At 44.0% G+C, this 13,156-nt stretch overlaps 1 long non-coding RNA gene across 1 annotated transcript in view; it reads left to right on the top strand.

Moving 5' to 3' along the window:
• Window positions 1-8,588: 8,588 nt before the first annotated feature.
• LOC310995872 overlaps window positions 8,589-13,156 on the top strand; it is a 115,933-nt gene continuing 111,365 nt past the window's right edge. The window contains exon 1 of the long non-coding RNA XR_014595856.1: window positions 8,589-8,690. This is a non-coding gene — a long non-coding RNA (uncharacterized lncRNA). The remainder of the gene's footprint in view (window positions 8,691-13,156) is intronic.

Raw genomic sequence — 13,156 nt, 5'->3', positions numbered from 1 at the left:
GTTCCTGGTTCAGATTTCTAGTTTGAGAATAGACACACACTGTTCATCTGGCCGTCATATGTCAAACGTGCGTACGGAAAAAAACTGGGTGTACACCAAATCTGACGTAAGGATCGGCATTTATCAATCTGAAAGTGCAAAAATCTCACACCAGGTGTACACACATTTGACCCAGCATATTACATACAGGACAGAGGCTGTGTCGGATAATTATCAACAGATCATACTGATGAAGACTTTAGAACTTAACTCCACTTTTATTTCGAGTAACTGAGGTGAATTAAGGTTAATGTGTAGCCTGACAGATATACTACAGTGTGACCGCATGCTTATCAGTAACCTGTTTAAACAGAAGCTTTGTCAAATGATTGTTAGAGCTGTACAGTAGTAGGAGAGTGATGAACAGCTGCTCAGTCTCTGGAGCCCACAATGAGGAGGAAGATGAGCCGCTCCAAAAACTCTGATGTGTAGAGCACTTGCTTCTGAACAAGAATGGCACCGGCCTCCAGGATCTGTCAAAGCCGGGGCTGGTGTTTCACAACCCAATCAGCTGGACTGGGTCATCATTGGTACTGACGGTTATGAAGTCATTTACGCAGCAGCAGCCTAAACTGATTTCCCAAACACTGATGCTCAACAAACTGTGATTATGTATACCACCATCATCCACCAATGATTACACTTTTATCAATCACAAAAACTATCTCTCTATTACAGTTATTTCCATTTTACCCAAATCACAAAACTTTAAACTGATATGCAGAGAGCAAAACTTCCTCTCAATTTTCCAAAACTTACAGTAAAACACATTTTCTGCTTTACACACATTTTGCAATTCAAAATGTCACTGTAAATGCACTGAAGACAGTTCACTGCATAAGACACAACAATGTGACATAAAGTCACATGTTTTCCATTTCAAAACACTGCCATTCAAAATGACACTTCATGAGCCAACTGGCCAATATATGTGCCACCTGGCCAAACACCTCAATGGTTAATTGTTGCCACTTTCAGGAAGTAAGCACTGTAAAAGCCCACAGGTGAGCTTTTTTTTTTTTTTTACATTGCAGAGAGTGGAAGAGGAGGGGTGAGAGTGAGAGGGGGAGGAAGAGTGAGAGTTTTTCTATATTTTTTCTTCACATTTTTTCTGCAATTTTCTTTTTCAGTTCATAGTACTGTTTTGTGATCATATACATATTACTGTATTTATCTTTTTTCTTCACTCCATTGTAAATATATCTGCGGTGCATATGTTGCACTGACTTTCAACAGTATGTGTGTGTATCTGCAAATATTTCTGTGCATGTGAACAATCTCTAAAGAAATTCTCTACAATTTGAACTATTTTAGTATTATGGCAAGACATACTAAAGATGAGAGTGCTTTTCATTATGCCCAACAGTGTGTAGTTGGTGAGACCAAAAATCTGGTAATATGAATTAAGTGTGTGCTATTTTGTGCAAAAGTTTGATTTTGATAATGGTATATATAGTTTTGGTTGCAGTGCTTCATTTTGCAGGATATATGAGGTATTGTGTTAAGTATTTTGATAAAACCAAAATTGTGTTTTAGTAATTGGAAAAAACTGTAAAGTAGCCTACAAGACCATTCAATTGCCAATGGTGCCCTCTCCCTGCTGAATGTGGTACTGTTAGTAAGGTTCCTCTTCTTGGCGGTCTTCCATGTCTCCATGTCGTAAAGGGGCCAGGACGAGGTCTCTAAAGCAGGAATATATTGGGGCGTGGTATTTACTGTAAATTACAATTATGACACCTGGAGCCTTGTTAGTTTAACGACTCCAAGGTGTCAGCCCCCACCCAGGGTTTAATACCTGAGTTTCCCACACGGGTCTTAGGAACTGAAGAAGCCTTTTCGATGAGAGTCGAAACGTCTTCAAGAATCTAAAGAAGTCTCCTTCAGTTTCAGCACTTAACGACTACGATGACCTGGATGCCTGAAAACCTTCACGGACACTTAAATTACATTTGTTTTCAGTCGTCAGATTTTTCAATGCCATGCCAGTTTGGGTTACATGTTGTCATTCTGACATCCCACCATTTAGACATCCCACCACTTTGACATCCCACCATTTAGACATGCCAGTCCGACATACCGCTATTCCGACATGCCATCGTCCCATCATTCCAACAAGGCTTTCAATATAAGGAAATGTGCATTACTCAGCAGGTGACTCCCTCCTACTCATCTGGACTCTCTCTATCTATCTGGCCTGTCTAGCCTCTACCTGGTCTTTTTACTAAACTTAATAAACTCCTTTCATCATTGCGTAAGCCCAACCAGTGCCAAATCTTTGGGGGAAAATGCTTTTAAAGGAATTGTCGGAAAGGCAAGATGTCTAAAAAAATTTTTTTAAATACCGTCATTCCGACCATAAGAGGCAAGAATTGTCGGATTGATGGGACGTTTGATAAAAAATTAAGTGTTTCCATTTAGACAATTAGAGGCCTATGTCGGACTGGTGGGATTTTGGAATGGCGGTTGCCCCCCACCAGTTTTACACCAAAATCAGCATTGTACACACCTTTCCCTGACGACACCTGGCATACGCTTATATTTTACACCAGATCCTATGCAGGTTTGATGAATGAGGTCCATTGTGTGCATCTTATGACGCAAAATGACTGCCATTTTAATCACAATGTGCAAATGAAGCTCAACTATGGACAAGAAATGAAAATCAGCAGTAACTTTGTATAAGACACTCTCAACAAACAGGAGGACCTCAGTTCCCTTGTAAAAAAAAATCCAAAGCAGTTATTGGAGAGCAGTGAATCATCACGCCCTAATAGTGCTCTTCACTCTCTGTAGCTTTTAAACCAATTTGTGATTGATCACTAATTATCGGTGACGGAGGCCCCAGAGACAAGGAGGGCCCTTCTTCCTTTTCACAGCGTGAAAGCAGCTATAACTTTGAAGCCTTCGACTGTGCGCCTCGTCCTGACGGCTCAATAGGCATCAGGACATTTGAATAATCATCACGGCCCTTTTCAATAAAGGTGGAGCCTTGTAACAATAAAGCACAGGAAACCCGATACTCTGCCGTGGACAGTGTAATGGTCTGAGACTTAATGATCAAATGTTCGTTGATTACATCATAATTTTGGGGGAACATGTCCATAACATACTTAAATCCTCTGTGCCAGCGTCATATAAGTCCAGATGCACTCTTTCATGTTATCGACTGCAGCGCTGAGTCAAAACAGTCGGACTGATAACCTTTCCTGCCTAATGACAGGAGAGTCTCCTAATAGAGCGTCGATTGATGTCGGCTGTTTGGATGTGAATCACTCTACTGCACTCGCCAACAAAAGCATTAACAAAGAGTGACATCAATGACAATGTGGATTTTTTTCAAGATCAGATCAATTGAAGTGTGGACTCAGGTTCTTTTTGTTGTTGTTCTTTTTGTCTTGGAAATCTATTCGCTCAATCCAGAGTATAAAAGGGGAGCAGGAGAGCTGTGGTCAGGGATTCTGCTTCAGCTTCTGCTTCAAGACCGGACCACATGGGAGCGACCCACATTCAGCAGGTAGGTCCAATCAGAGTGTATTTTTAAGATCAGGAGCTTGGACTGGGGCGACATGAATGACACTGATGGATCTGGTAAAAAACCTAAACAATGTTTTCATGGTCCCGCTGGATTTCATCAGGATTTCAGCCTCGGATGATGATCTCACCTGTGGGCACTGGGCGGGTGCTTCACTGAGGCGTCTCACTGATACAGTAAATGTGGGGAGGGCTAAAAGTTTAAGTGGAGGAACTCACATGTTTTGTATCTCCATTCTGGAGATGGTTATTTGCTGCTTCATCAGTGTCTAAAATCATCATCATCTCCTTTACAGAGACGGTTTGTTTGTTTACTGAACTCCTTCATTGCAAACGCTTGTGGGAACTCTAAATGGGACCGATAATTCGGTAATGACCAACATCCACGGTGAGGACATCGTTTGCAACTGCAGGTGAGTGTCTTTAAACAGCTTGTTAAGATATTGGTAACTAAACATTGTACTAATAATAATCAGTCTATAAACCCTAACACTGTTAGATGTTAATTAATATGCTCATTTATAAAATGTTTAAAGATTTTGTATTTTCTTACATGATAAATGATGGATTTTGCATTTATAAACCAAATATTATATGAATTACAGAGTTATTTACAGTAAGAGATATCAGTGGTTCATTAGATCAAACTATTTAAATGAACATTTATGCTGCACTGATTCAGACAATGATTTAGACATGAACCAATATTAGTGAATGTGTTCATATATGTTTTATTATAGATGACTTTATTAATCTAGAGTTAAACTAACAGTGTTTCTAAATTACAGACTGATTAGTATAAATGTAGAAAGAATGTTTTAAAAATGATGAATTAAACATTTAATAGTGTGTGGTTATTATAAAAAGTTACCAAGATATTTAGTTGAGTGTCTAACTTCTTAATTTTCTCACTTCCGAGAGAAATTAAGTCACAAAGACGCTTTATCTGCAGGAACTGAAAGTCACTGACTGCAGTACGATTCTGGTCCAATGAGTGGCGCTGGTGCTGCGTGCGTGGGTTTCCTCTACATGCAGAGGCTGTAAATCAGCCACCACAAAGCACAGGAGGGAAATCTCACGCTGAACCTGGAACATGTTTTAGTGGCGGCCTCGGCTGATGAGTCGGACTCGTAAAAAAACATCACACATCTGATCTGCAGACCTCCCGTCGTTTGTTGTCGCAGGTGGAAGAAGTAAAAGCTGTTGCCAATGTCTGTCACTAATGATGCTTTCAGTGTTTTGTGAGCTCGATAGTTTTACTAAAACCACGTCCCTGCAAAATCCGGCAAGACTCGACTGAGGCTTTTGCAAAATCAATTAAGTGTTTTATCAATGGAAAGTGAAAGTGTGTGACAAAGAGGTATTGTGGGTATTTCCCGTCCACTCGCATAAAGTCAAACCTGGGAAATGTCATATGTCGTTTTGTCTTTCATCTGTTTGGTTTTTGTTGGTTATTTGGTCCCAAACTTATTGATTTAATTTAATGAAGTAATTAACTATGCATAAATTATTATTATTTAAAGCTGCCGGTCATGACTTGAAATATTCTAATTTATTTATTTGATATCATTTATGAACTAGATCCTTGTGCGATCATTCCTGTACGACGGGTCCGTGACGTGGGATCAATGGACTCAGATTCTCACATAGAGGGACCGCACTGCTGCTTAGCAAGTTCAACATGTCTGTGTGTTCTTCAGCTGCTTGTTATTGGTTTATTGACTGAGAGAATGAGAAAACAAAACAGCCGCCGCCGCCGCCTCGCCTCCGTTATTGCTTTCCACCGCCCCTCCCCGTGCACTTAGTGTCGGCTCGCTGCAGTCCACCAATACCCCTCTCACACATCTGTGTTTGCACAGGAGCAGGTGGACGAACATTATTCATCTATTGCCTGTAAACAGTGTGCCCCCCCCCCCCCCCCCCCCCCCCCCCCCCACTGCCCTCTAGAGACGGCAGGTCGGCCGGTTGGTGGTCGTCAGAGGGGTTAAAGTTGATGAACGGTGCGCCGTGTTTGTCTGACCCACTTCATTTCATCCCAGACGGGCTCCTGGGGGCCGCACGTCGTGGCTGAGGGGGCAGCCACGCCAGAGTTAATGACAAGGCTTTGTTCAGGGCCGAGGCTCTCCTCAGGATCGGCCCGGGCCAGACAATAGCCGGGGTCACAGGTCCTTGGAGGCCGGGATGAGAGGGCTAATGAGTCAGTATTGAACTAAGAGGAGCAGGCCGGTGTGGGCTGCAGCCGCCGGCTCAGATGGTTCTGACACGGCCGAGGCCAATTTGTCTGTTTTTGTTTCCCGACAGCGGAGCCGCTCGCCTGACAGGAGGCTGCAGAGATGCAGTCTGAACGGCGTTGCACAGAACACTCTCTCTGACACAAATGTTGATTATTCAGGGCCTGTGTTCTGCTCCTGTTGAACCGAAGAGCTGGATGTTTGAAGGTTGTGAAACTCCAGAACTAACGGTACCCTTAAGTCCAGAGGGGTCCAATCACGGTCGGATCGGTTTCAACACAAACATCAACTTTGAGGATCGAGCAGCCGGTCCACTGATCCTGCACCCAACTGGACTGTCATGTGATGTAGCTCGTCCCGGGTTCTGGGTCCAGTCTGGGCGACTCAGGACCAACGGGACCTTGGCCATTGACGTCATTCGGACCCATGCGAGTGTCTGCTTTCTTACATACTCGTCTTTGGGTGTAACGTTCTTGTATTCATACCGAACTTGACCGTCACTGGGGAGTCCGTCTGAAACTCTGGACCGACTCAAACTCAATCAAACCCTCTCCAACCTCCAACCTGTGTGTTTGTTTACCCATAAGTCCTTGCAGCAAATGAAGCTCTCTAACTTACCTTTGCAGAAATATAAAGGCCTGAGTACCTACCAGGAGAGATAGTGGGAAAATGTTCACCCTTGTTCGTTATACCTCAAGACTACAAAGACACAAGAACACAAAGTTCTGGTGAGAGATCAGAGGCAGCCAGGAAGAGGCTATGACGTCAGCGTTTTTTTTATTTCCCGCCTCAAGTGTGGAGGTATAAACACTTTCGGCTTTAGATGTCGGACGCCACATTGTACAGAGCAGCTTCTTCTTAGGCATACTAATCACTTCCTGCTAAACAAACCCTGTGGACGTGACTCTTTCTGCCGTGTTTACTCTCCCACGGTTAAGTCAACACTGACGACACCTCGGCCATGACTCCCGTCGCCTCCTTTGTTCCACTTTCGCAGCTTTTAATTTTGACCTCTTTACACTTTCCTCCCCCTCCCCTCCCTCCTCTGTCACTCCATCAACCTTGGCAAACACCGCAACCCCCCGACGCCGACAACGCCGACACTGGCTCGCCCAGCGGTGGCATTGACCTCTCATCTTTATACTGACCCGCTGTTTCCCATGACCCTCTGACCTCTCGGGGTCAAGCCTCCAGCCGTCTGGACCTCTTCCTCCTTGACCTGGCCCCCTCTGGACGGACGGTGCAGATGGAGGACGCTCTGCTCAGGATGTCCACAGGATTACACTGTTGTCTCAACACCAACCTCCAGATCTGAGCAGCAGCCAAATTATTTGTGCGATTATTTGACTCTCTTTTACCATGAATGTGGAGGCTTTCTGTCATTGCAAAGCATTTCTATGGATATGAATCATCCTCTCTGACTGTTAACACAGATGCCGGGGCAACTTTTCGCCGCCTGTATCTCTTCCTCCTCTCTCTGTCTGTCTGTCGCTCTGTGAACTTGCTGTCCTCATTCCACAGCCTGGTTTTGATACATAGTGTCCTGATAGTGTGCTGAGGAGAATCTGGGTCAGTGTGGGGAGCCCGAGATAGCACAGACACGAGGCTGACTCGCTAAACAAATACGTCACACGTCGCCGTGCAAAGACCAGAGGAAACAATACTTGGATACTCTGACTTTTATTTATTTATTTTCTCTTTCTCTTTCTTTTTTTTTTTTTTTTTTGCAATATTGCAGCAGTGCAGCACCAGACGGGCTTTTTAATAGGACGCCTATCACATGGATCCAGATCAGATTTTTTTTCTTATCTTGTGATGCAGGAAACATTTTTTCCCATGAGCACATTTCATTATCAGAATTGATTGCCTCGCCATTTCCAGTGACATGTCCATTAATTTTGGATTAAATGTTACATCACTGTAGTCTAGACAGCCACCGAAAACCCTAAAACCTAAAACCTCAAACGCATGCGGTGGAAAACCGAGAGCAACAACGACACTAATACTTTTGGCAGTCGGGGGCAAGTTTGCGATTGAAATTACGTTGACTAATAAAACTGCATGCTGTAATATTATAACATTATTATCATGATTTATTCTGTCCTTCTGTTCGGCCTGTTGTTGTGTGTGTGTTTTTTTTTTTTTTTTTTTTAATAAAGAAAAAAGCGTCACTCCTCAGAGCCAAGTGGACTTAGGTCTGAGCAGCATTCCTAATCCTCGCTGTACTGAGACCTGGAAGGAGGGAGGGAGGGAGGGAGGGAGAGAGGGAAGGGAGGGGTAGAGAAAGAGCCGTGAGCGGAGGGTGGGAGGGAGAACCAGAAGAACAAGAGGAAGTGAGCGTTCATTACAAAGTGTGCCTCTCGGTTGTGGGCATGCCCAGTAGAGTTTGCCTTGCAGCCTGAAATCCAGCCTCTAAATTTGAACAGGAGGGAGAGACAAGGTGACTGAGCAGACTTTTGTTGCTGCTGCTGCTCTCTCTTTTTCTCCTTTTTTCTCCCAGTGCTGAGTGTGTTTTCCCCTTTTTTTGTTGTTGTTTTTTTTGCTATGGAAGAGCAAGCAAGAGGAGGTGCAGATTTCAGCTAGTGCAAAATACAAGAGGAAGTAAAAGAAAATAACCAGAAGAAGAAGAAGAGGAGGAGGATGAGTGAAAGGAAAGCAAGAGAGAGAGTGAGAGAGAGGGAGGAAAGACTTCAACCCCCCCACCTCCACCACCTCCCACCCTCCACCCCCCACCATCTCCCTCTTCCTCTCCCTCGTTCCCTCCTCTTGCCAACGACTTTTACCTCAGAAATAGCGGAGGGAGCAACTTCAAACGGCGGCCGGGAGGCAGCTGGAGTGTGAAATCTGAGAAGAAAAGCGAGATGAGAGGCAAACCGGCGCCGTGTCCAGGTCAGTGCCCAGAAAGACCAAACAACTGCTCTTTCTCTTTCTCTCTCCCTCTTTCTCTTTGTTTTTTTGTTTTTCCTGCTGCCAAACTCCTGTTCACATTGAGTTGCCTTGGTATGAAATGCGCTATATAAATAAAGATGCCTTGCCTTGCTAGTTTAGCTGTGCGTTGTGGCTACACATGTGCTTGTCAGCTGGATTAAGATGTATATATGTGTAGAGTGCGTGGATTGTGTGTATGTGTGTGTGTGTGTGTGTGTGTGTGGAGGTGGTGGATTGTATAAGAAGAGTGACACGCCGTGCATCACCTCCTCTCAGCTCCATCCGACCGTTGTCACCCACAGCAGCAGCGGCGGCGGCGGCGTTGGTAGTGAAAGTAGTGAAACTCCAGCTGCTGCGTATGGAAGCTGGTTCAGCTCCGGCGCTTCATATGCATGAGTGTGTGTGCATGTGTGTGTGTGTGTGTGTGTGTGTGTGTGTGTGTGTGTGTGTGTGTGTTCGCATGTGTGTTTGAGAGGGAGGACGACGAGCGGGGGAGATGGACGCGGGACACGTGGTCACGGTTGGGGCAGAAATCATGGAGACGCGCTGTCGGTCGCTGGTTGTTCGGCTTCGCTCACGTGCGTTCGCGTCTGTGCGTGCACTGGTGGTGGTGAAGGAGGAAGAGGAGGAGGAGGAGGAGGAGGAGGAGGAGGAGGTCGTAGCGGTGCAAAGATTAAATTTCAAGTTTTTTGTGAAGGGAGCTTTGGGACGTAGAACTTCTTGGTGACGTGAGGAGCCGAGTCAGTTTTATTATGAAGTTTATTCTTGTAAATTCACGTCGCGTTAAAATTAAACCTCTGAATTCTGACGACATCATAGATTTTAATCAAAACAACAACATTAATTAACATAATATAACGAGTGTGTTTTTTACAGTGTGTTTTTCAGTCACATGTTTGGTTTTTATCGATTGAACCTGTCAGTCTGCTCACCTGTCTCCATCTGAGACCCCCCTCCCCCCTCCCCCCATCCCGACCTGAAGGCCTGTCCCATTAGCCATTATCCCAGCATGCTTTGCCACTGACAACTAAGTGTCAGCAGTGGCGTCCCAGGAGAGTTGTTGTTGACAGGTTTATTATTCCTGGGACTGTGGAAGTGGGCCACACCACGGACGCTACAGGGGGAGAGTGGATTTTATATCCTGTAATAGTAACAACGACAAGTGTCATAATAATGATTACTTTTAGAATTATATTTTGTAAAATGTCCATTTCTGTAAAATGTTAACCACAGTTTCCTCAATCTTAATTTGTCATATTTATTTTAGTGTTTCTTTTTTTACAGTGCAACATTGAAATAAATTAAATTTACAATGAAAAAGAACAGAAACTGATTCTGGAAATGAGTAAAATTATGAATTAATTCTCAAAATAGTTGCAGATTCATTTGCAGACTCTACAAAAACTCACATATATCTCACAGAATATGTTCTACTCTGACCATATTGTATTTTATATTATCTATTATGATATTAAGATTTTGTCCAATTGTTTTATATGAAAATAACTCCACTCTGTGAATTTGTGGAGGTGAAAGTGACAAATGTTTTCTCTGTATCACATTCCTCCTCCTCGTCCTCCTCTCGTCTCAGTGTTAAGCTGCACTCCACTGTGTTTACTGTAGTAATGGCCGTTGTCGTCATCTCTGGCATACCAGACATACTGTAGCCGACCCTCTCCGCCTGCTCGTCATGGTTACGGTGGGCGTCTCCGCACACTTGCCCAGTTTTACGCACTGAAACTGTCTCTGCTCTGTGGTCGACATGTTGAAAGATGATCAGAGTTTTAATATTTTGTTTCCAGTTCTTCTCTGCAGAAACAACGAAATTTGCTTACTGTGATTTAACGTGAAAATTAGGAATTTTTTTAGTAATTTCTTTGTTTCTATTGTGACGATTGATCAGAAACTCTTTAATTTAATGTAATTTATAAGAGGTTGTTCTTCAGTATTTTATTTTATTGTTAACGTCTCGTACTTTGACTTTAACTTTGGCCCGGGCACTTTTATTCAGATTATATGATAAATAACACAACTAGAATGTAAACTGTGATTTAATTATATAGAGTTGTTCGAAAAATGTGCAATAGAAAAGATAATTAAAATGTGATTTGAGAGTAGAAGTTTATTCTTAACCTTTAAAATAAGCTTTTAACTTTTTTTTTTCTTTCTTTTTACAAAACCAGTGCAGCGTGACCTTCATTTGTTCTTGTTTTTACTCTGGAGCTGCACAATTAATTGAAATATAATAAAAGAGGCCGCGCAGTCGAGTGAAAATATCCAAACCACAGGAGCTGCGGGTGTTTCAATGAAATTAAAATTGTTGTTGTGCCTCTTAAACATCGTCAGTGTTGTGGCTCAGGACAAGGAATCAGACTTCACAGTAGAATATTTATATTTTTTCTTTCAAAAAATATCAAAATGGAAAAAAATGTTTTGAAAAATCTGTTGAATCTGTTTTTTATTATTATTTTATTCTTTTTTTGTTGGGTGTGTGTGTGTGTGTGTGTGTGTGTGATTGTACTGTACAGATGAGGTCTTTGTGAGGACCTCGCTAGTTTAAAGAGCCGTTAGAGACTTGGTTTTCAGGGTCATGTTTGAGGTTTGGCTCGTAATCATTTTATTATGTCAGTGTTCCCACAAAAACAGATTATTATACAGATTAAATTCTGATTTATTCCTTCTTTTTTTAAATAAGAACTCATTTTCCTTGTACGATTTTTGCCTCTTTTATGTAATTAAAGGATGATGCGGGACATTTTTCTGTCTGACTGAAGACACTGATGATCCAGTGAACCACTCCTGTATTGTTGTTTCGGCTCCATATGCGGAGACTCCACCATCAGGACTCCATCGCTCTATCTGTCAGGACGACTCCCTTCTTTCCCCGGGAGGAGGACAGGGTTTCCATGCGTCCCCTCCCCGAGTCCCACCCCTTGCCCCCGGCCCATCTGAGGCTCCGTGATCCATCACACAGCGGGCGGCCATGTTTTCTGAAAGGGCTGTGAACTTGTTACCTCCCTCAGCTCGCCCGACTGAATGTCAAACCCATTTTTCTTTTTCCCGTGCACCCCTTTTTCCCAGGATTGCTGCTGTATTGAAATAATTGGGCCGCATTGCATTCAGTGCGACCAGGTTGTCAGTGCACCTTTTGAATAGAGATATCAAGTCTGGTGCCACGATTTCCCTCTGACCTTCCTTTCACTGGCTCCTTTTCCTCCGCCCTCTTGCCCACCTCCCTGCGAGGTCGTGGTGGGTCATCATCGTGACTCCGGCCTCCAGAAAACCGGCACAATGACACGACATCCATGGTACATTATCTACAGTGTGTCAGCTGGTGCCGGAGCTCCGTCTATAGGCCATTCTTCCCCGCTCCCCATTGTCTCCGGGATCTCTGGATCGGGCCTGTTCAACATGGCACACATTCAAAATGGCAACCTCAAGGGGCTTTTATTCCTCCACCAGAATTCAATCACTCCTCTGCCTCGTCTTTCTGCCTCTCTGCTGAGTTATTCAGAGTTTAATGAGCGAGGGAAATAAAGGGAAGCTTATGGTTTGCTGGATGATGGAGAGGCTGCCATTTTGTTTCTGTTGGAGGAGCCACACAGCGAGCGTTCATGTGAAATGAGTTTTTCTTTTCTTCGTCTTCTTCGTCTTCGTCTTCTTCTTCGTCGTCTCTTTAGTGGAGAAGAAGTGATTGAGATGTCTGAGAAAAGAGCCAACGAGTCTGGAGACGCCAGGATCATTAAAGTGTCAGAGGAGGAGCTGCAGCTTTTCAAATGATCTTCTGCAGTTTAGCAAAAACAGTCCAGGTCGCAGGAGGGGATATAGGGTTATGTATGGACTGATAATCTGCTGTGAGGTATTATGATCATCAGGCATTAATGCACTGATTCCACCATAGGCAGCAAATAGTTATTTTCCCCCCTCTATACCTCCAGTGCTGTGCATCATTTTAATGACTAGAGAGGATTATCCCCTTACATAACTCCAATGTGGGCGGTTTTGGAGACAGCTCCTGACAGTGTGGGAGGGCATGAGACCGGACTGGAGGAAGTGCCGGGCCGATGACGGGGGCCAACGCTGCTGCAGTCGTTGCCGTTGTCGTCGTCGTCGTGGGGTTGAACGCAGGTCACAGTCACAAGTCGCTGCTCTGCATCAGCCGTCGGCGTCGTCAGTGTTTGTTTTTGCACAGACGTCAGCGGTGAGGCAGCGCTTTCCTCGGCCCCCCGACATCAGACGTTCAGGGCGGAGCGGAGTTCGCTCATGAAACCTGAAGTCACCGAGGTCACAGACGACGAAGCATCGCTCTCTGCAGCTCTTTGTTCCTCCGAGCGAGCGGCTGTGGATGTGCAAAAAAAAAAAAAAAAACAACATGTCTGCAAAACGCCAGGACATTTTTAGTTCCTCCTTAAAGGGATTTTCACAGA

The sequence above is a fragment of the Trachurus trachurus genome (genome assembly GCF_905171665.1).
Source record: "Trachurus trachurus genome assembly, chromosome: 13".
NCBI lineage: Eukaryota > Metazoa > Chordata > Actinopteri > Carangiformes > Carangidae > Trachurus > Trachurus trachurus.
This window is presented reverse-complemented; position numbering and strand designations above follow the sequence as displayed.